Source organism: Elaeis guineensis, chromosome 10 (assembly GCF_000442705.2).
Source record: "Elaeis guineensis isolate ETL-2024a chromosome 10, EG11, whole genome shotgun sequence".
Classification (NCBI taxonomy): Eukaryota; Viridiplantae; Streptophyta; class Magnoliopsida; order Arecales; family Arecaceae; genus Elaeis; species Elaeis guineensis.
The window spans coordinates 33,971,752-33,994,578 of NC_026002.2; positions in this window are offsets into that span (position 1 = coordinate 33,971,752).

Here is a 22,827-nt window from a genome sequence, read left to right on the forward strand (position 1 = left end):
AAATTATTTATATTTTTTAAAGACTTCAGATTTGTGTCTCATCAGAAATACATATTCGTACCATGACAGATCATTGGTAAAGATGATGAAATAGCTATAACCATCTCTAGTCTGCATATCAAATAGCCCACACACATCAGTGTGTACCAAGGCAAGTATCTCAATAGTCCTTTCCCCATGTCCTACAAAGGATAGCTTGGTTATTTTTTTCAAAGATAATATTTATAAGCTGGATAAGACTCAGAATCAAAAGAGTCAAGGATCCTATCCTTTCTCAGTTTATTTATCCTATCCTCTCCAATATGGCCTCGCTTAAGATGCCACAGGTACTTTTAGTTAATTTTATCTCTAGATCTCTTTTGACTTACAGCACTCACTATTTGCTCGTTTATATTCACAATCGCATCAATATACAAGTAATAAAGACTGTCAATTAAAAGATCACATGCAATCAATTTATTTTATACATAAATATAATAAATTTTTTTACTAAAATTAAAATCAAAACCATCCTGTGCTAGCATAAATATGAAAATCAAATTCTAACTAGCTGCAGGTACAAAGTAATAGTCTTTTAAATTTAATCTAAACCCTGACGGTAATCAAAGAGGATAAGTGACAATGATTTCTGCAGTAATTTTTGCTCCATTGTCGATCCAAAGTATCATATCACCTTTCCTCAACCTCTTACTTTCTATTAGACCTTACATTGAAGTACATAATGAGTATTAGAATCAGAGTCCAATACCCAACTAGAAGTAAAAAAAACTATTAGGTTAGATTCAATTACGAGCATACTTAACATATCTTCCAAAGGTGTGTCGCCCTTCTTAGTCTTCAGGCTCTCCAGATAGAGTAAACAATTTCTCCTCCAATGGCCATCAGTGTCATAGTGAAAATATTTTTCTTTCACTGCAGCCTTCTTCAGAGCATCCTTCATTGGCTTGCTCTCCTTTTTTTGCTTCTTCGTGGATTTATTCTTCTTCCAACTAGACTTTCTCTTGGATGAAGAAGTTCACTCCACAGCAAGAACAGTACCCCTTGAACTTTTCAAAGTTTTCTCAATAGTGACCAACATGTTGATCAATTCGGATATAGTACTGTCCGATTTGTTCATATAAAAATTTATAATAAATTGATTACATGAACTCGTAAAGGATTGAAGGATCAAATCTACTTACAATTTTCTCTGTATATTTAGTCCGAGCTTCTCAAGCTTGTCAAGGTCCTTGATCACTATCATATAATATTCATGGACCAACTGTCCTTCATGTATTTTCATATTGAAGAGTCTTTTAGAGATCTCAAAACATACAGTACGGCTATGCTCACCATATAACTCTTGCAAGTAAGTGATCATAGCCCTACTAGTAGACATATGCTCATGCTGGCTCTGTAACTTATTTGATATGGAAGCCAGCACATAGCACTTAATTCGACTGTCTTCATCCGTCCATTTATCATATGCTGCTCTCTACATAGACTAGGATGGTTTGATAATATTGGAGGATTCTGGTCAAGTACATATTCTAATTTTTCAAAAATTAAGACAATCTTGAGGTTTTTTAGTCAGTCTTTAAAATAAGTTTCAATTAAACGATTGGACTCAAGGATGTGGGCTAAAATGTTTGAAGTTGATATGGTTTAACTGTGAGACTAGAGATTCAAGTTAGACTTTTATACTTTAAATTTTATATTTACTCTAGAGACTTTAAGAAACAAACAAAACTCTCATTATTTTTTGGGATCCCTACACTCTTCGGGTGGAGAAGTGAAAATCCTAACATGACAACTAAATTTTTTATGGGTACTGCAGTTCCACAATGTCATGTACCTCATCTGACAGATATTGATAACACGCGCACGGATGCATAAACAACTCATTATCCAGATACTTCTCTAAGTATGTTGCAGCAACTTGATCTCTAAGTCATGTGGGCTCACCTGACAGATATTGATCACACTCCTTAGTTAAGCTCGATCCATCATTTATAAGTAGGTGCAAAGCTATCATTGGATCTCTCACCTAATAGATATTGGACCCAACCCCATCTTTGCTCTGGAGTAACTTTTTACTAATAAAGTGGTTATGTGTTCTCAATGTAACTGAACCACTATAACTAGCCAAAAATAATCAATATCAGTAGCACATCCATACTTCTACAATGATGGAAGACCTCTAGATTTAATATTTATGGAGAGGTTTAGATTTAGATCTTGTCTAATCAGTCATCAGATAACTGATCTAATTAGCATGGCCTAAACCAAACCACCAAGCAATCATATTTAAGATTTAATTTTTTAAATTGGTCAGATAAGTAGAGATCGATGAGAGGCTCTCCCTTGATAAATTCAGAGTTCTAATTAAATAACCATCTCTCAATTACTTATCTTAGACATCAATTGGTTAATTGATCTAAATAAGTTAGCAAGCGAATCAAGCTCAAGCCATTGAGCCGAATTAGGTCCTTAGGTTAATCGATTCTACATATGAAATTTAATTGATTCAATCAACAATAATTATATGATCTAAAACTCAATTGATCTAATTTTAATCAATATTTGACTCAGTTTGATCAATTATTAAATTAATTTGGATCCATTATGATCAAATCAAAATTTTAGATATAATCTAATTACATAATCTAATTTTTGATCTACCCATGACCATACCCTTATGCACAAACACTAATGTTAAATCTTAAAATTAAATTTTAGTTCTAAATTCTTTGTATTAAAAATAAGTTTTTAGTCTCAAAATTAATTTTTAGATTTAATATACAAGCATATATCTCATATATATGTAAAATTCAGATCTAAACTAAAATTCAAATCTTGACAAGATATCATATATCTTATATATAAATCATCAATCAAATTTAAACTAATTTTTAGATCTTGATATACAATCATATATCTCATATATGAATCATAAATCAGATCTTAATAATTTACAGATTTATGTATGCAAACATATATCACATGTACGACTAGAAAATGATCTAGAATAATTTTCAGATCTACGCATGCCTTCATATATCCTACATATGAACTAAAAATTAGATCTAAAATAATTTTTAGATCTAAATTAAACATTCATACATCTCATGTATCAAGAAAAAGATCAGATTTTAAAATACTTTTTAAAACATATATATCAATCTCATGCATTTGAAATCCGTGGCTCTAATATTACTATTGAAATTCTTAGGTATGCATGCATGTGTATTTTAAATTTTTTTTTTTCAAACAACACAATAAAATTAAAAATTAAAATCTCTTTTAATCTAGAACATGCTTGCATAAGAACATAATACATAAGGATCTACTTCATATGTTGAAATTAACACATGCTGATTTTATGTTGAAATTAAATATATGATTAGATCACATATCTGTTTCGCTAATCCTTTCTTCAAATCTGGATCTAAAAGAAGATGGATTCTTTCTTAACCACATAAATGTATGGTCTCTATGGGTATCAACTTGGGATTAGTTTGGATCAGCCTTCTTTGATATAGATCTTTCTTCTCTAGGAAGATCTTCTCGCGAATCTGAATGAAGCTTAGATCCTTTGATCAACTCTTTGATCAATCCTTGATCTTTTTTTTCTCTTCTCTTTTTTGATCTTCTTCTCTTGATCTGGAAGTAACCAAGAGCTTAAAACCAGCAAGGAAGAGGGATGCCCAAACTCCTTTTGGGCGTTGTGATGATGGGATGTCCAAGGGCTTGGATGTGTGAACCAAAAGGGAGAAATAGAGAGAGGCATGGGAGGCTATTTGGGTGGCTGGGAGCTTGCTAAAATTCTGATAAGAAACTCTTAGGGGAGGGCTCTTTAAATAGAGGAACAATTGGACTCCTAATCAAAACCAAATCAGCCATCTTATATGAGTCCTAATCGTATTAGGACTCCTTGTAATCTTCACTCTTTGACCAAGCCTGGGTCACAACAAGAATCCGAACTATTAGTGATGGCTATTTACCGTCGCTATATAGCCATCACCAATAGTCCAGCTACCATCGCTAATAATATCACCATCGCTAATTTCGTCGTAACAGTTAATCTGAAAAAAATATTATTACTAAATATTCTTATCAATGATGGATAATATCACCATCGCTAATATGACTACTAGCGATGGCATTAGTGATATAATAACTTTGTCACTAATTATTTTTTAATTTTTAAATTAAATTTTAAAAAAATTAAAAAAATATTAGCACATATTTTCATGGCTAATGCCGTCGCTAATAATTATTAGCAATAAAAAATATCATCGCTAATGTCATCTCTAATTTTTTTAATTTTTAAATTAAATATTTTTTTTAAAATATTAGAGATGGTGCTATTATCACTAATGCCGTCATTAATAAGTATTAACGATGGTATTTTTCTTTGCTAATACCATCACTAATAATTAATTTTATTTTTTAAAAAAATAATTAAAATATTTTTTAAAAATTATTTTAATTAATCATAATAAATTATGGTTTGTAATATCTGTTATAATTAAAAATCTAAAGATAATATGATAATAAAAATTAAAAAATTAATTATATTATATTTAAAATATAAATTATATAATTTTTTACAATCCGTATTAAAAAAATATAATACATAAAAAAAAATTAGGTTCGATCCCCATTATCATCCATCTCCTCCTTCTTCCACTTCTCTCTAGTAGTGATAGATGAGAGCCGGATATCCCATCATCTTTTAACGAAAAAAATAAAATAATATTAGTAAGTTTTGATATAGATGTATATCTTTCGATACGGAGGTGTATCTTTTGATACACTCCTCTGATTTTCGAATAGATTATTCCTACATATTTTATTCGATGATACGGAGCTATAGACAATCCGACCCATCAATTAGATGGTTAGATTGAATTTTTAGTCCAAATAGATTCTCTTTTCGAACTCAAACCTAAATATATGAAGCTTCTAAATATGAAAACTTAAAACAAGTAAAAGAATTTAGTAATATAATTACCTGATGTGATGGCTAGGATGATGAGGCTAATCGATCATGCAGCTGTGGATCCCAGAGAAGCACTACGACCATATTATGGATGGCATCTAGGAAGTTTTGAGGTCACTGACTTAGAAGCCTCTGCACAACCTCCACCATGTGTGCATTGCTCTAGGTCTAGGACGTTGAGGCCTATGAGGATGCTGAAGAATATAGAGCCGATGAAGGATTGAAGCTATGGCCGAATCCTATGACCCAATTCCTACTTACCCCTCCGATGGCACTGAGCCATCCTTTAAGGTCCAGGAGGATTGAGAAGATGGGTCATCGTCGTACCTCTCAGTAACGTACTCTATGTAACACATCTATACAGTTTAGAAATATATTAGTTCTAATATAAAAATTAGATTCTATAATAACTTAATTAATAAATAAAATTTGAAATTTTTACCACGATCTGTTGTGACATAGAATCTAAATAGTTACCAGTCCTCTTAGACTGGTGTATGGCCTTCCACAACCACAGCTGATTTGATAGATGACCTAGCTGCCATGTCTATAATAAATAAATAATAAATTTAAATTAACTAAAGCATACATATAAGAGTTTTTATAGTTCTAATGATCGAGTTTTGATATAAATTTTTTACTAGTCTGTCGGCCACAACATGTATACCGATCGAGCTATCCGTATGCTTGATCGGATCCTATTGGGTGACTCGATTCTGTCGGACCCTCTCTCGCCTGCAGAGTACTCCTCACTGCTCCACTAGTCATAAAGGGCCTGTCATATATCCGTCTGCATCCAATGATCCGTGAAGGACCTCCAATATGATGGTGATTGGAAATCGATGGTTATCAGAAATATCTCTTAGGCTGCATCACGAGCTCCCAATGGCCAACTCGAGAACTCATTTACCGATCTTGATATCAATTGACATATGATCCCGATAACGATACAAGATGTAGAAGGCTCTCTGAATATGCTACAAAATTAATTTTGAAGAATAAATGTTAACTCTAAAATTATTAAATTTTAAATATATTAATTGAACATGTAGTACTTACGAGCGACTCTGGATATAAATGATCTCTCTATCCTCCGATTGAGTTGGAGATGCCATGAGTCGGATGGATCCTCGACCATAGCACTATGTCTAAGAGCCGGCGATCGCTATTGCATGTGACTATGGGGTCAATGGTGACCCTCTATCCTACGAACCTGAGCGCAAAATATCTAATACAAAGAATGTTATATTAGCTAACAAATGATAAAATAACATAAATAAAAATATATAAATTAAGTGTTAGAGCTTACCATCTGGTGAGAGAGGTACCAAATCATGCGAATTGGCCATATGATTGCTCTCTCCCCGAGAGCTCTATCCTCGACTGGTGCGGCTCCGATCTCTGGAAGACATGATGTATGCTCTCTGAAAATAAAAATAAATAGATTCATCAAATTAATTATATAATTATGGATGGCAATGCAAGATTTAAAATGATGCAAGATAAGTTATTAAAATGATCCAAGAAGTATATACTTAGCACTACTCATCGGCCTCTTTAGATGTTTGGTATCCTTCAGAATCTTCTTCCGATTCTTCCTCTAATTCTACCTCTTGCTCTTCTTCTTCCTTTTTTCCCCTTCTTAGGGAAGATGGTCTTTTAAAATAATCTCAGTTGGATCTACCTCCTCATGTTGGTTGTCTTCATGTAGGAGAATTTTTGGAGCATCCAAATTTACATCATCGAATGATTGATAAACTCCTATTGTCTCATCCTCTTGAAAACATTCTGGTAATTGAAGCTCTTCTTCTTCTTCAAGCTCGTAATGAATGGCTCGAGACTTAATTTTACATACAATCCACCAATCTTTCCTTCCTCTTTTTCTTGATGAAAAACGAGTATAATACACTTGAGCAACTTGTGCAGCTAGTACAAATGGCTCATTGACATAAGCTTTTAATCCATATTTGATTTTAATAAGTCTATACCATGGATCAACCTTTGAACCATTATCGATATTGAACCATTGGCACTTAAATAGAATGACACTATTATCTCCAATATAGCTCATCTTAATCACTTCTTCGAGGATTCCATAGTAGTCACTCTCCACCTGATCTTTCCACCAGCTATTTTTTATACACACACCACTGTTCATTATGCTTTTATAATTTTCATATTGCTGGGTGTGAAATTGAAAACTATTTATGTTACAGCTATTATAGCATGTCACGTATTTTTCAGGCCTGTAACCTAATGGTCTCAGCTTCGTTGGTATGGACTTGCTCCCTTAAATGACTTGTATATTATAAAAAGAATAAATTAAAAAAATTAAAACATATAAAATGATAATGGATGCTTACTAATTGATAAAACTAACATGCAAAGTTCTCTGAGCACTGTGTTGATATTTCTTCATAACTTATACTCGGATTTTCTCCTTTCAGTATGTCATCATATTGCCTAAATATGTAAAAGATAAGTATACTGAAATAAGTGATTAAAGAGTTGAGATTGTGATGGACACTTACAAAATATATGGGTCGACCTAAATATAGTTTAGCAAAATATATGTCTCTTCCTGTCAAAGTTTAACATTGAAGAAAATCTGAGGAACCTCGTGCCCAAATTCTCGAGAGGGATAGGCAAATATTGAGATCTTTCACTCTGATCTCTCAGTACCACCATCATCATTTCAGCCCACTTAAGTCAGCTTAGTCTGCACACTGAGATTAAAGTAGTGTCAGCTGAAATTTAAAATCTCTTTTATTATATAGGCCTCCATAATAGAACCTTCGACTTGGACTTTATTTTTCACTTTCTTTTTGAGGCTGTGCATGTATCTTTCAAATAGATACATCCATCTGTACTATACTGGACCCCCTACCCTAGCTTCATACGTCAGATGAATCACGAGGTGCTCCATGGAGTCAAAGAAGTTGGAAGAAAAATATCTTCTTCAACTTACATATAGTCTCTACACTGCTAGCCTCAAGACTGAAGATGTGATTGGTGGATAGTTTAGTAGCACAAATATCTCTGAATAGAAGGCTAAGATTAGTCAAAAAACTCTATATGAAGTTGGAAAGGAGATCACGTCAAGCCAATAGGAGTAATCATTGTATAAATATATGGCAGTCATAGCTCTTTAGCTCATGAAATCTGCAATCTTTAACATTGATGTATCGAGCTAGATTGCTTGCATAACCATTTGAAAATTTAAGGCCCTTACATCATTCACAAACATCCTTCAACTGCTCTCTTGTTAAGGTATAAGATGCTTTCAGCTTCAAAAATTTTTCAGATGACACCTCAACTAGCTCTAATAGAGGATGCTTGTATACATTCTTCATATCTGCTCGAGCCTTGAGATTATCCTTCATCTTGTCCTTGACATCCACAACAGTACAGAAAATATTATCGAATATATTTTTCTCGATATGTATGATGTCAAGGTTATGATGGATCGAATTAGTAGACTAGTAGGACAATTCCTAGAAGTTACTTCGCTTCACCCAATTATGAGTTGTACCGAACCCCTGAGGCTTCTGCTTGTCAATTCAATGTCAAATAGGACTTCGTCCCATTGGGATATCATCTAAAATACTTCCATACCACTGAGGCATTGGGGTGCATGGTCCTTCTCTATCTTATTCCTCGTGAAACTATCCCACTACTTTTGAAAAAAATGATGCTCGAAGAGAAATTGACGATGACAATCAAACCAATAGGGCTTACGACCTTGCTCAAGTTGAAATGATTTTGTATTCTCCATGCAATAGGGATATGCTAGCTTTCTATGAGTGCTCCATCCTAACAGCATCCCATAAGCAGAAAAATCGCTAATGGTCCACATCAACGCAACCTTCATAATAAAACTCTACTTCTTCAATGCATCAAAAGTATGAATAACATCAGACTATAACAATTTTAGCTCATCAACAAGAGATCTTAGATATACATCAATACTTCTACCAGGATGTCGTGGTCCAGAAATGACTAATGTAAGAAAGATATTATGTTCTTTCATGCACATCCCAGATGGCAGATTGTATGGAGTGATAAAGACTGACCAACATGATTAAAGGGCTGCTGTATGACTGAACGGTATAAAACCATCCGCAGATAGATCTAGTCATTTTTACAATGCTGTCCGACACCTTCCCTTGATTCGAGCACTCTGCATGCCCAAACTCGAGTCCCGTGTATCTAATTAATTAATTAATTATCTAACTAATTAATTAAATCAATATTTAATTAATTTTTAGTGACAGCTTAATACCATCAATAATAGTAGACAACATTAGCCATGCTAATGCCATCGCTAATACTCACAGCATTGATGCGGGGATGGATCACAGGGCAGGGGCGGTGGGGCAGGGCTGAGGTAGCTAGCTCAGGGCTGCGCGTTGGAAGCGGCAGGGCTGGAGCTGGGGCAAGGGCCGGGGGACTGGGGGCTGGGGGTGATAAGGCTGGGGCGGGGGCTGCGGTGCTGGGGCGGGGGCTCGGGGGCTGACGGAGTCTGGCTGCGGACTGAGGGCAGTTGGGCCACGAGGGGTAGAAGGGCCGGGGTGGTGTGGTGGGGCTGTGGGGGGCATCAAGGTCAGGGTGGGGTCACGAGCCATGGGGGGCAGTAGGGCCATGGGCTGGGGGCAGTGGGGCCGACAGGGTGGGGCCACAAGCCATGGGGGCGGCAGGGCAGGGGCGGTGGAGCTGACGAGGTCGGCTCGGGGTCAAGCTGGTGCAGGGATGAGGCCAGTGGGGTCGTAGCGGTTGTGGGACACCAGAGAGGGGGGTTGGGGGTAGAAATGGGAGAGAATAAGTAGGGAGGGAGAAATATTTTGATTTTATAAAAGATGGACTATTAGCAACGGCAAACTTGCCATCGCTAATACCGTCGGTGACGGTATTAGCGATGAAAAATTTCGTTGCTAAAAGCAAAAATCCATCGCTAATACTTTTATCATATTTTTAAAATAAATTTTTTTAAAATTGTTAATGGTGGCATGACTTCTGTCGCTAATACCATCACTAATAAATTAGCCATCGCTAATACTGTCACTAATATCATTGCTAATAACCTCTCTACATCTTCACAAATATCTGAATATAATATAATTTTAAAATTTAAAGTCTATCTTCACCATTCATTATCTAAATAATTATCATTACATTATCATCACAAAAAACCATCTTGATCCGATAGTCATAGCTATATTAATCAATAAAATTTAATTTCGACGATCATGAACGATCGCATGATGATCTGATAGATAGAGACCACCGATGGGTCCAAAATTTACAATGATAATTTTGATGATATTTGTAGCATACTATCAAAATTTTACTTCAATGAGATATCATTATCATGATCAATTTAGTACGAAATGATTTCGACCGTTAAATAAAAAATGAATGATCAAAAGGCCAAATGACGTCCTATTAAGATAATTTTTTAGATAAATGATCTTTGCTACTATTTTAATCATTTGTATAGTGATGATCATAAAATCTAAACCACATGTATATGAACCATCTATGTTAAGCAGATCTTACAAAAGTATAACTATAATTACTTAAGAATTTTAAGAAAGAGTATCAAGAGACATATAGTTTGGATCATTTATATATGCATATTTTGAATTTTATGATCATTACTGTACAAATGATCAAAATAATAGTAAAGATCATTTATCTAAAAAATTATCTTATAATCGGATGTCGTTTGGCCTTTTGATCACTCATTTTTTATTTAACGGTCTAAATCATCTCATGCTAAATTGACAATGATAATGATATTCGATTGAAGTAAAATTTTAATGGTGTACTACAAATATTATCAAGATCATCATTATAAATTTTTGAATCCATCAGTTATATCTATCAGATTATCACACGATCATTCATGACTATCGAAATCAAATTTTATTGATCGATATAGCTAGGGCTACCGGATTGAGGTGATTTTTTGTGACGATACTCTAACGATAATTATTTAGATAATGAATGGTGAAGATAAGTTTTAAATTTTAAAATTATATCATATTTAGAAAAAAAAATTATATTCTGCATTGAGTATTAGTGACGGCAACTGCCATCACTAATACTCTTCCTGCGTTGTTAATAATTTTAATAATAAAAAAAAATTTCTTTTATTTTTATGACAGCAAATATCATCGTTAATAGTATCGTAGCTAATGATTATTAGAGATAGTAGTTACCATAGCTAATACTCTTTTCACTATCACTAATAATTTTAATAAATATTTTTTTTTATTTTTGATGATGGAGAATGCCGTCCCTAATAGTGTTGTTGCTAATGATTATTAGAGATGGTAATTGCCATCATTAATGCTCTTTTTATTGTCCCTAATAATTTTAATAAATAAAAAAAAATTTGCAATGTTGAATGCCGTCTCAATAGTGCCTCGCTAATGATTATTAGCAACCATGATGCCGTCGCTAATACCGTTTATGCCATCAGTAAAATGGATATTAGTGATGGTGAAAATGTCGTCTCTAATAACTATCGATAAAATAATTATTAATGATGGAATAGTTGCCATCAGTAATGCCATCACTAATAGACATATTAGCGACGATAAAAATACCATCGCTAATGGCCGTCGCTAATACCTTAATTTTTTATAGTGGGTGAACCAATGGGACACCAACACTTGGCATCCTATAGCCCTCTCTCTCATACACCATAGGAAAGAAGAGGTGAGCTCTTCTCCTATCTTTCACACCATCATCATGTGGGTGCACCCAACTTGATCAAATCAAGTGGTGCCTCAATTGAGTTAATCTAAACAATCAAGGAATAATCTAGGTGATTGAACTCCATAATTATTTGATCCAAGACTCTTAGGCAACTATCATATAGAGCCCATTGAATCTAATCCAATTAGATTCAATACGGGTAATTAACTCAAATCTATTCTTATCAAATAAGCAATTTAAGTTAAATGAGAAATTGGGTTCAACCTTATACTAGCAAGGTCATCCTGAACCTAATAGGATTTCTCCAACCCAATTGAAACTTCATAAGCCTAATTTCTTAATCCAGATCTAATCTCTTTGTTGTGTAATCCTACAGGTTCAATTCTGTCTAGTAGTGAGATACCATGATCTCTATCATAGTATCATTGCAACTCTTTTGAATGGATCAGAATGATTCCATTCTAACTCAACAAAGATTGTCGATCTTGAATAACTCTAATAAGTTTTCACAATCCATCAGTGACATCTAGCAGTATATAGTGACAACTCAGTAGAACTGAAAAAGAACCTCAAGGTATAGTTTTCGTATGATTCAATCCCTCTATCGTGAGTTCCGACTAGATGACAGGTCTTAGATAAATCATCAAATCTCATCATTAGTCATATGATAGATTCGATTAGTTCAAATCTAATTGTGATTCTTATAGAAGCTCTTTTCTATCAATTACACTACTATGGTTACAGACTTAGCTTCTCAAATCTCATAAGACTACTCTTTTCTATCAAAATCGATAGATTTTATCTAGATATGTATCTTGCTTCTACAGTAGACCAACTATCATCAACATAACTATAAGGACTCAAAGAGGTCATATTTTTATGTAGTCAAACTTCAGCAGCCTCATTATGAGCAATCATACCACCGTAGGTCAAAAGATCATTCATACAACTATCGCATCGAGATGATCACTGATAATTGAGTAGAAATCTATGTGATCTCTCGTATGATCATATTTAGTACTAGTTATTCTCTAACAACTATCTGCACTTATCGTTAAGTGTCTCTACACTATAGACTAGAGAATCATCTACCTCGAAGAAAGTGATCTATGCGTCAGTCTATCTGAATCGATCACTATTCTCATGATGATACTATGATCAAGAGTACTTTAGAAATTAATTATGCATACCTCTAATTCTCAATACTTTGAGAATATGTATCGTAAGTATTAATTTCATAAATAATTCAAGAACACATCACACTTGAATGAAAATAAAATTTTATCTTTTTATTGATCAAATCAGTATTTTAAGTATAAAATTATATTCTAGAGTTATTATAATATGTCAATCATATTGGCTTCTAGGACATACATCTAACCATAACAAATTGGCATCTAAGTCAAATGAGTTACAATATCAGGTCATATAGATTGCTTAGGCTATGTTAATTCGCATACAAGGGTTATAGGGTGAGAAGAGTCATCTGTGCATTATGAAGTATCTAAGAAGCTCTTCAACATTAAGATGAATCAAAGGCAGTCTATCCATTAGGAATTGCAGACGAATTTGATCCGACAATCCCTTATAAGTTTATATGCACAGTTTATAGTAAACTACCATATGAATGAGATAAATTACACCTTGGCCAAGTTATTGGACATGTTGGTGACAACTAAAGGGATCTTGAAGAATTCAAGGGGCACAATTCTTGCTGTGAAGTGAAAAAACTATCAAGAAAAACTAGAAACCCTTAAGGAAAAATGAAAAAGACATATCTTTAGAAGGTATGTCAGATTTGCTTGATAGTTTTCATAAAGACTATGGTATCATTTATTTTGAAAATAAAATGGTTGGATGTGGCTTTATGATTAATAGCCTCCATCATTTACATATTGATGTGAATGTATTCGAGGAGAAAGTGAGTGCCATTGGATCTAAGAGATCTAGTGATGAGATTAATCTCAAGTATATGTGGTACTTTAGACTAGGTCATATAGGAGAAGAAAGGATTTACAAACTAGAGTGGATGGGCTTTTGAGCTTGATGATTACTGAGTCATATCCAGTCTATGAGTCTTATCTTCAAGAAATATGGCTAAGCTATCCTTATGAGACATGGAGAAGGGACCACTGAGATACTTGCCTTGATGCACAATGTTGTGTGTGGCCCATTTGATGTGACAGCCAGAGAAGATTATTTCTACTTAATTATCCTTACCGCTGATTGTCCACGGTATAGTTATATGTATGAGATACACTAATCTGAAGTTTTTGAAATGTTCAAAAAATTCAGATATGAAGTAAAGAAGTAAACTAAAAAAATCTTAAAGGTATTTTGATCAAATCGAGAATTAAGAAATTTCTCAGTTATCTTAAAAAAAATGAAATGGTCTCATAATGGACTCCACTTAAAATACCTCAACTCAATGGATTTTCAGAATGGAGAAGTTGGATCCTATTGGATATGGTTCAATCTATAATGAGCTTCACTAATCTTTTCGTTATTTATTTAGGGGACATGCTTAGCTTACCACTAATTACTTAGTGAATTAATTTTTTTTTAAATCTATTTTTATCACACCATGTGAGATATGACATAGTAAGAAACTGAGTCTTGATTATCGTAAGATTTGGAGATGTCCGGCCTATGTCAAGCAACAGTAGATGGACAAGATAGAGGTTAGGTCTATGAGACCTCGTAGGATATCCAAAAAGATTTTGGGATACTAATTTTATCTTCCAGAGGATCACATGTGATTGTGACCTAACACACTGTCTTCTAAAAAAATAGTTTATCTATAATAGAAATAATGGGAGGTAGTTATGGCTCGAAGAGAAAGTCTCTTAAGAGCAACAACAAGTTATAGAGCCTATAGAACCCATTGAGCTAGTAGATGGTATACCTCATCGACCTCGTAGATCTAATTATATCTCCTATCCTTCTGAAAGGTATGTGGATATGTTTAAAGAGGATCTAGAGAAAATATTCCTCATAGAAGATAAAGAAAATAGAGATGATCCCTAAAATTATTACGAGACAGTGTCATCATTTTCATGATATGATCAAAATGTTTGATTTCATCAAGAATGAAGAAGAATCATGAGTCTTTAAGTAGGTCAGTGGGAGTGTTTGACATTCCTCATATTGTATGTAGACGTCATCCTCTTAATTGGGTATGTTGTTCCCATGATGACCTGGGTTAAGATCTGATTGTCGAAGGAGTTCTCCATGAAAGACTTAAAAGAAGCATCCTGTATTCTAAGAATAAAGATCTATAGAGATAGATCTAAGAGGATATTTCATTTATTACAAAAAATGTACATAGATAAGGTGCCAAAGGGGTTCAGCATGAAGAACTCTAAAAAGAAAAATTGTTCTTTTTTGGCATGGAGTTCATCTCTCCAAGATGATGTGCCCAGCACACCTGAGAAGATTAAGTGCATGAGCTAGATCTCTTATGCTTCTGCCATAGAGAAACTTATGTATACTGTGCCGTGTACTCAACTTGATATATTTCTTGCTGTGAGTATTACAAGCAGATATCAGTTAAATTCAGATTGAGAGCACTGGATATCTATGAAGCATATCCTTATGCGCTTAAGAAGTACTAAGGATATGTTCTTGATCTTTAGAAGAGAAAAATTTAGGGTTTAAGAAAATAAAGATTGATAGTAGAAGGTCTACATCAATATGCATATTCCTATGTTATGGTGGTGCGGTATATTGGAAGAGTTTCAAACAACCGATCATTAAAAATTCTATCAGCCAATCATAAACATCCTGCAACTTTAAAAAAAAATAGAGGGGATGAGCTTTACATCCACATGAATATAATAATATAATTTAAAAATAATAACAGGCACAAAGCATGAATCTCATCTAAAATATCCGAAATATCACAAACATCTATATAAATATATATCAAATATCTGTCTTGTCAAAAGAAATGTGTCACCATATGTCAATAACTGAAACCTTCTATTCAACATTAGTTTCATATTTTGTCATCTCTTTTATCACATATCTAGTTTTCTTAGCTTTTTTCTTTCGATTTTGGACTAACCAAGATTGTGCCTCAATCTTTGTCTGACCAAAAATCTCACATGTAAGTCTATGAGGATTGTTCCAAACATAAGTTCCTGGTGAGCTGTCCCAGACATGAGCTCTTAACCGACTGATCCATATATAAGTCTGTAGGGATTGCCCCAGGCATAAGCTCTTAATGGATTATCCCAGACATATAAGCTTTTGGCCGACTGTCCTATGCATAAGCTCCCAGCTATCTATATAATGAGGCTAGTCCAAATCATATTATTTTCATCTATTTATTTTATATTGATTTCATCAAATCAATTTCAATTTACAGCATGATAAAAATAAATATGTCATACCTATATAATTGTATCATTAAGTACTGATACACATATATAGTCAACACATAATCTTCTCATACTGAAAAATCATACAAAAAACCATAGCATCTAAAACATGACAAATCCACCAACATGAATCCAATAATACAAAATCAATGATACAAATCCAATGATAAAAATAGTATATATAATAGTGATCATGTACATAGATTCTTATCTCTATTGACGACAACTCAATCATAATTGTTTACTAGTCTGCACCTAGCATGTCCGATTAATCTATATGATTCAAACTTATCTTCGATCAACCATGAGGATAAAAAAATAATAAATTATTACAAGTGTTTTATTTTCAAAGCTTTAATATTTGAATAAATCTTAAATCTAATTTTTCATGGTTCCTATTTCAAAATTAAATAATTATATAAGAAATTGGGGCTTTACCTTGATTGATGAACTAGCATCAAATCCCTTGCTTAGTGTTTCTTGTCCAATCACATTTCCCCATAAAATCAATACTAATCCTGAAAGGAAATAGATACAATAAAGATGAGGCTAACTGTGTACTAGCATCTAGCATCCTAGGTCAATCGAATAAAGTAACCAAAATCTTTAGATCAATGAATGGATGTCCAATCAAGGATTGGATCATAATAAGTAAGGGATTGCCGACAGTAGATCTAGGAATAGCCAACAAAAACTGAAACATGAGTTGACAAAATATTGTCACCTTTAATTCTAGTCCAAAATCCTTCACTAAAGTTAATTCGAGGTCCACAATGTAAGAATCCTAGACCCTTGATTGGGTCCCAAAAGCGACATAGAGAGAAAAGAGAGAAAAGAAAGAAAGAAGAGAGAGAGTAAGAGAGAGAAAAGAGAGAAAGGAGGGAAGAGAGAGGCCAACCCTTCTCTTCTTCTCTTCTCTAAAACAGGTGACAACCTCCCCATTTCTCCCTCTCTCACAGTGGCGGTGGAAGATCGGGGCCAACCACACATGATGGCTCCCGACGGCAGTGAAGCCACACCCATAGTGATGGTGCTGAGGATGGCTACTGCCGATGATGGTAGGCGGAACCAAGAAAAAAAAGGGGCTGCCCTATATTTTTGTGATGAATCCAACGATTTGATGGCTTCAAATGGGAGGAGAAAACACGAAAAGGAAAGGAGAAGGGGTGAGACATCTTACCAAGGTGTGGCGAGGCCTCACAATGGAATTTTGATGACCTCCCAACAATAACTCATGAGAAGATCCCTACAAAACCCAGACGATTCGCTGCTATTCTTCAAGGGTTTAATGGTGGACTCAAAGGAGAGGGAAGGGGTCCCTCTTACATATCCATCGGAGATCAATGGGGAAAATTGGAGGCCAATCAAGAGTCTTTTGCCCAACAGACTCAGAGGAGGAAGATGATTCCCATTAGGAGTCATATTTTTTTCTCTCCCCCTGTCACACCCCCAATCCGAGATTATGAGCCAAAAGTTCTGACAATCGCCGCATACTTATGAAGAACCCTCTCTATAATCATGTAAGGCATCTTATCACGATATCATAAAATAATAGTTGAATAAAATTCAAATAATTTATGTTCAAATTTATTTCAAATAACTAAATCAAATATCATATAAAATAAATGTCCATGGTCCTATATCAAATTCCAATAAATCCTAATCTAAATAAAATATCAAAGTCTGCCTATAGTTCGCTCTCTCATATTGAATCTCTAAATTAAGGTAAACCTCTGAATCTATAAAAATAGTAAAATATAGAGTAATGAGCTAGACAATTCAGTAAGAAATATACACTTTAGCTAGATAAATTTAGCAATAATAATATATTAAAAATAAGTGTGCAAGATGCATCAATTCAAAATATACAACACTAATAAATCCATGCAAATTTTAGTCTTTTCAAAATTTATTTTTAAATTTATTTCTATTCATAAATCAATTCCTTTCAAAACATCACACGTACCTCAATAGCTATGAACTAAATCAAAGTACCACTACATAACCCCTAATGATAGGATATCAAAGTAGTGTACATAACCTCCATTGATGGAATATCAAAATATCAGTGCATAATCTCCACTAGCAGGATATCAGAGTACCAACACACAATCCTTACTAATAAGGTATCAAAATATCAATGCATAATCTCACTAGCAGGATATAAAAATACCAGCAATATAACCTCCACCGATAGGATATCAAAATATCAATACACAATCTGCACTGATAGGGTATCAAAATACTAGCATACAACCTCCATTGATAGGGTATCGAAATACCAGCATACAACCTCCATTGGCAAGGTATCAAAGTGTCAATGTTTAACCTCCACTGATGGAATTTCAAATATAGTCAAGCTGTAAGTCAAAATCCATCTCAGATTAAACACAAATTCATATTCTAATTTGAAAAATCATAAATCAGACAACATCAAAATCAAATGATATAATCGATATCAAAATCAATACAATCAATCATAAATCACTTGACATATTGAAACAAAGATATATTCAATAATCCAAAATATAATACATTAAATTTATAAATCATGAATAATTTAATATAAAAAATATTTTATAATTTATTGATAAATCTAAAAAATGGGTCGCATTACTTATCTCATGCGTATTCCAATAAATTCATATTATCCATAATTTTTTTTTAAAAATCTTCAATTCATAGATTACATCGTAATATCCCACTACTAGACCATTTCTCAAGATAACTATACCCCTGTATATGATTAAATTCAATAATCAGAAAGGATACGAATAATCAAAAAAGATATGATGAACGGTAGTCGCATCCTATAGTCTGGATCAATCAGTCATCTAACATCATCTGATCAAGGATCATGCTAAGATATAGATAGTTCAATAGAGATCAACAATGATCAAGTTAGTAGTATTCAACAAAAGTCAATACGAAGGCCAACATGGTGCTTGATCAAAGTCAGATTAAGATACAATTAGATCCATAGAGATCAAATCCGATGGTATCCTGATCCAGCCAAGGTGGATACTAGCACGCTGCCTAGCTACCACGGGTCAAGAATCTTTTTGCTAAGGTTAAGATCAAAAACATTGATAGAAAACATTCACTAAACTAATCTTAAAGAGAGAGAACTTCAACAAGAGATAAGATAATTCTAGAGAGAGAAAATTTGTAAATATAAAAAGTAGAGAGAAAAAGTCAACTATCTAGAGAGAGAAAGTAGGGATTCAAAGTCAGAGCAAAGAGAGAGGGAAGAGAGAGCAACTCTCTCTTCTATTCTTTTTCTTTTCTTTTCTCTTCATCTTTTTTTCTTCTTTTCTCCTCTTTCTTCCATGGTGGAATAAGAGATTTGTTTTCCCTCTTTTATCATGGAATGGTAGAGCACCATCGGCAAAGCAATAGTTGGGGCTACGATGGTGCAGCCCAACGACTCCATACTGATAGTTGGCAATAACCACCAGCGTTGAAAAAATTAGAAAATTAGGGGAAGAAGCAAGGGAAAATAAGGGATTCCTGAAATCGATCCAAGTCCTTCCTTTTCCAACTAAAATCCAATGATAGTCGACCAGAACCATGACCTAACAATGAAGGAAGAAAGGAAGGTGGATTCTCAGCCTCTTACCTAGCTTTTTCGATGGTTGATGGATTGAAATCTGATGAATGTGAGAAGAAGAAAACAACTCTTTCTCGATGATGATTGGACAGACGGTGGTGGGGGGGTTTCATAAGGAACTCCATCTATTTAAATAGATCAGAGGAAGGAGGAGGAGGTTGACTCCCTCTTGGCCTCCGATTCCAACTCCAATCGATAGTCTTAACGGAAGAAGGAAAAAAGAGGAGAAATAACTCCTTCGGGAGTTCTGTTTACTTGCACACTGCCCACAACCCACATCCTAGCACGTGTAGAGCACATGCTGGCAAAAAAATTATTTTTTTTCTATTTTCATGCTTTAAAACTCATGCTTGGGCCTAAATGGACACTAAGGTATTACATTCTCCCTCCATAAGAAGAAATTTCATCCTCAAAATTTTTTTCTTGCTTAGGTCCTCAAAATTTAGGATTATTTTTATCTCAAAACATAATCATTCTCTAATTTCAAAATTGATTGTTTCATCATAATATCTTTTAAAAAAATAATTCAGACTACTATACTTCCATTGCATACTCTGATTCAAATCCATCAATACATTTGTATCAAATCTAAGTTTCTAAGTTATATCATAATTAATATAAGTTATCATCACAACGTCCATAATGTCTATCCACCTACACTCAAGTCTGATTCTATATGTCATAATTTATCCACTAATGCACTCATACCATATTAATTGCTTTGATACCATATTAATTGTTACATCCTTGACCCGAGATCGTGAGTCGGAGATCGCAGCAACTGCCACATACTTATGAAGAACTCTCTCTATAAGCATGCAAGGTATCTTAATTATTATGATATCATAAAGCAACAGCAGAATAAAATTCAAATAATTTATGTTCAAGTTTATTTCAAATAACTAAATCAAATGATTTACAAAATAAAATTTCATAGCCTTGCATCAAATTTTAATAAATTCTAATCTAAACAAAATAACAAAGTTTGCCTCTAGTTTGCTCTCCCATATCAAATTCTCGAATCAAACTAGACCTCTAAATCTATAAAAATAGTAAAATATAGAGTAATGAGCTAAATAAATTTAATAATATTAATATACTAAAAATAAGTATGTAAGGTACATCAATTCAAAATATACAATACTAACAAATTTATGTAAATTTAATTTTTTCAAAATTTATTTTCAAATTTATTTCTATTCATAAATCTATTTCTTTCAAAATATCATGCGCATCTCGACAACCATAAACTAAATCAAAGTGCCACTACATAACCTCCAATGATAGGATATCAAAGTACCAGTGCATAATCCTTACCGGTAGGATATTAAAATACTAGCGCACAATCCCCACTGACAAGGTATCGAAGTACAAGTACATAATCCCTACTGGTAATGTATCGAAATACAAGTGCATGACCTCCACTGACAAAGTATCAAAATATCAACATACAACCCCTACTAACAGAGTATCAAAGTACCAATGCACAACCCCCACTAGTAGGATATCGAAATGCAGTGTACAACCTCCACTGATAGGGTATCAAAGTATCCGCATTTAACCCCCAGTGATGGGGTTCGAAATATAGTCAGGCTATGAGTCAAAATCTATCTCAGATCAAACACAAATTCATATTTCAATTCTAAAAGTCATAAATTAGACAGCATCGAAATCAAATGATATAATCGATATCAAAATCAATACGATCAATCATAAATTATTTGACATATCAGAAGAAAAGATATATTCAATAATCCAAAATACAATACATCGAATTTATAAACCATAAATAATTCAATATAAAAAATATTTTATAATTTACTGATAAATCTAAAAAAAAATCGCATTACTTACCTCACATGTATTCCAATAAATCCACATTATTTTATAATTTTTTTTCAAAATTTTCAATTAGATCACATCACGGTATCCCACTACTAGACATCTTCTTCTCGAGATGACTGTACCTACATATATGATTAAATCTAATAATCAAAAAGGATACAAATAATCAGGGGAGATATGATGAATGGTAGTTGTATCCTACAATCCGAGTCAATCGGTGTTGCCCAGCTATGCAACCCAAGAAGGAGGATGAATTAGATTTTTAAAATTTTAAAGTTAATTTAGAACCACGAGGATTAAATAACAATGAGCAGGATATATGTAGAGAGTGATTTAAGCAAGGTGTAGAAATTAGATGCAAGAATGCAAGAAGATAAAGAAATTTAAAAAGAGAGCAAGTAAGCACAACACAAACAAACAAGATTTATAGTGGTTCGGTGCCAATCTTGTACCTACATCCACTCTCCAAGCTCCTACTTGGGAATTCAAATCCACTAGACCGTATTCAACAAGAATATAACATTGGTACCTCCGACTCTAGCTATCTCAAGCTAGAATACTTATTTTTTGGATACAAACCAATCCAATACAATCCAATTCAAAGTTCGAACTAATCTTTTCAAGTTTTGAAACCCTTCCAAAACTAAAGATCAAGACAAAATAGAGTATGTGAGTTAATCACACGAAAATATAAATTTAGCTCTTTTAATGAGCAAATAAAATTTTAAATATACTTTACACAACATGAAGGTAGCTTTTCTGATTTTTCTTAAGGTGGTTGAAGACTTGAATGAGCTCTTGAGGGATTGGTGAACTTGAATTGAAAGCTTCTTTTGCTTGAAGAGATCTTTTTGCTTAGGACTGAAATGAATGCTTGAATCTCTTGCTTTTTCTCTCCTTTTAGTGCCTTTATATCTTCAATGGATGCTAGAGATAAATCTGGACTGAAAATAAAGCCGTTAGAGATCATTAAATGAACATTAAATGCAACCAAAATGAGCTGAAAACTAGTCGTTATGAAAATTTTTCATTGCAGGGGTCGACTTATAGGGTCGACCTCTGTGGTGCAGAACAGAAAATTACTATTCTGTATCTTTGGCCTGCACAGCAACAGAGGTTGACTCATAGGGTCATCACTTTTGGGTGTGCCAGCCAAAAATAGCATGCCGTTTAGCCCCTTTTGACAGGAGTCGACTCATAGGATCGACTCTTTTCTTTAAACTTGATTTTCTCTCAAAATATATATAAAAAAAAAATGAAATTACCTCCAATAGATCACAAAT